Source organism: Oratosquilla oratoria, chromosome 18 (assembly GCF_046742065.1).
Source record: "Oratosquilla oratoria isolate Oo_2021 chromosome 18, ASM4674206v1, whole genome shotgun sequence".
Classification (NCBI taxonomy): domain Eukaryota; kingdom Metazoa; phylum Arthropoda; class Malacostraca; order Stomatopoda; family Squillidae; genus Oratosquilla; species Oratosquilla oratoria.
In genome coordinates this window covers 34,149,411-34,151,910 of record NC_134794.1, presented here as the reverse complement: position 1 = coordinate 34,151,910, position 2,500 = coordinate 34,149,411, and positions in this window count along the sequence as shown.

The window sequence follows — 2,500 nt, the reverse complement described above, 5'->3', positions numbered from 1 at the left end:
TACTCGTGAATTCTATAATGTCTGAAAGCAACATAAATGTGTTGATTAAAAAGACGAATGCTATATTTCATTTCAAATCGACGGGTAAATACAAAAGCGAAATATAGTGCCCTGATTAGACCATTCAACTCAATGACTAATTGTAACCAGCATGATACCCTAATTCTTGGAAAGGTCACTGTAACTGTGGTACGGTTATCTCTTAGCAAATACACTGGGTGTCTCACTTTTCAGAATAATGACCCGTCTGTCTATCTATATGTCCATGGCTTCTTCCCCGTTATATAGAAGACAGCTAGCCACTACTCCCACCCACTCTGTCCCACTCCCACCCACTCTCTCACACTCCCACCCATTCCTACCCATCCTACTCCTCGTAGATGAAATGTCATCCTTGTCTCATACCCACTACCTAGTTCGTAAGCAACGTAGCGAGACACAGCACATCCATGATAGGATCCCACCGTTTCATGGCGACCCTCTCGCCTTGTCCCCTCATGCGAGATTAGAGAAGACAAAGAGTAATACCTTCAAGCCGCAATCACAACTATTCTCCACTCACAACTATCCTTTGCCAAAAGAGAAAGACAAAAGAATCACGTTACGATGATGAGTAGTTACCGAGTCAATGTGAAAGATGTATTTACTTGTGGACATTTTCTTAAAGTCACACATTAATTGCAATTTTTTTTATAGAATTCTAATTGGTACTTTACACAGTATCGGTTGAATAGGCAAGTTATAATACTGACTAAAAATACAAGACTGAGTCACAAGCTTATTGGATTATTGGTAATAAGCCATAGATGATTTGCATATGATATGTACAGTCCGGGATGTGTAAGAATGGCCTTAGTCATCAGGCCTCACTGGTGCGTTAGCAGTTAATTAGTAGTATAATACTTCTTAATTTTTTTTCTTCTTCTTCTACTTCTTGTTCATGTTTTTGTTCTTCTCCTTCTTCTTCTTCATGTTTTTTCTTCTTCTTCTTCTTCTTCTTCTTCCTCTTCTTCTTCTTCTTTTTCTTCATGCTTTCTTCTTCTTTTTCTTCCTCTTGTTATTCTTCTTTTTTCTTTTTCTTTTCTTTTTTCTTTTTCTTTTTCTTCTTTTTATTTTTCCTTTTCTTTTTCTTCTTCTTTTTATTGTTATTATTCCTCCTCTTCTTCTTCTTCTTTTTCCTCTTCTTCTTCTTTGTCTTCTTCTTCATGCTTCTGTCAGCTGTTCGGACTTTTGTTCCAGCACTCAGTCTTTTCCACCACAATGTGTTCAATGTCGCGACTGGATGTGTCGTGTCCATTTTACAGATGGTTTTATGTTGTTGTCAAGTTAAGGAACGGATTTTTTACGATTTGTTTTCCTGTCATTAAAGGTGGAGAGATCGTTTTATGGTGTGCTTCGTTTTATCACAGGGCTTGTTGTATGTTTTACGTGTTGATACTACCTGTACAGTTTTCTGTTTGATGATAGCTTGCACCTTGTCAGCATATGTACTGCCGTTTGTGTAAATTTCTTCTCCAGACACCATATCCGTATCGTCAAAATGATCTTGTTATTACTGCGTGAAACATGAGTATATTGTGGGGCATTTCAGATAAGACTTTTACATATTTATCAATTTGTTTATTTATGTATTAATCTATCTTTATATCGGTTTATTCATTTGTCAATTTATAAATTTATCTATCATATTTTACTTTTTATTTATCTAATTGTTTATTCATTTGAATATTTATTTGTGTGTGTGTGTGTGTGTGTGTGTGTGTGTGTGTGTGTGTGTGTGTGTGTGTGTGTGTGTGTGTGTGTGTGTGTGTGTGTGTGTGTGTGTGTTGTGTGTGTGTGTGTGTGTGTGTGTGTGTGTGTGTGTGTGTGTGTGTGTGTGTGTGTGTGTGTGTGTGTGTGTGTGTGTGTGTGTGTGTGTGTGTGTGTGTGTGTGTGTGCTTGCGTGTGTGCGTGTGCGTGTGTGTGTGTGTGTGTGTGTGTGTGTGTGTGTGTGTGTGTGTGTGTGTGTGTGTGTGTGTGTGTGTGTGTGTGTGTGTGTGTGTGAGTGTGTGTTTGTGTGTGTGTTTTGTGTGTGTGTGTGTGTGTGTGTGTGTGTGTGTGTGTGTGTGTGTGTGTGTGTGTGTGTGTGTGTGTGTGTGCGCGTGTGTGTGTGCGCGTGTGCGTGTCAGTGTGTATGTTTGTGCATGTGTTTGCAAAACCAAATCATATCTATTTCTGCACTTAGAAATAAAACCAGATGCCCAGATCTTGCAGGAGAACTGAAGGAAATAGAATTATATTTTTTTGCATAATGGTTAGTTTTTGTATATTGTGCTTACATGAAATTTGTAAACTAAATATTCATAATTATTAATTCTGAAATGGAGCAACTCGTAAAGCGGATGGGCGAAAATTCCCTTCTCATCATAAATCACTTTTGTGAAGTCATTCCGTCTCTTGCAAAAGCGAAAAAGGCGCAGTTTGCCTAAACCAAGCGTGAAATTTGAGTTGGCACAACGAG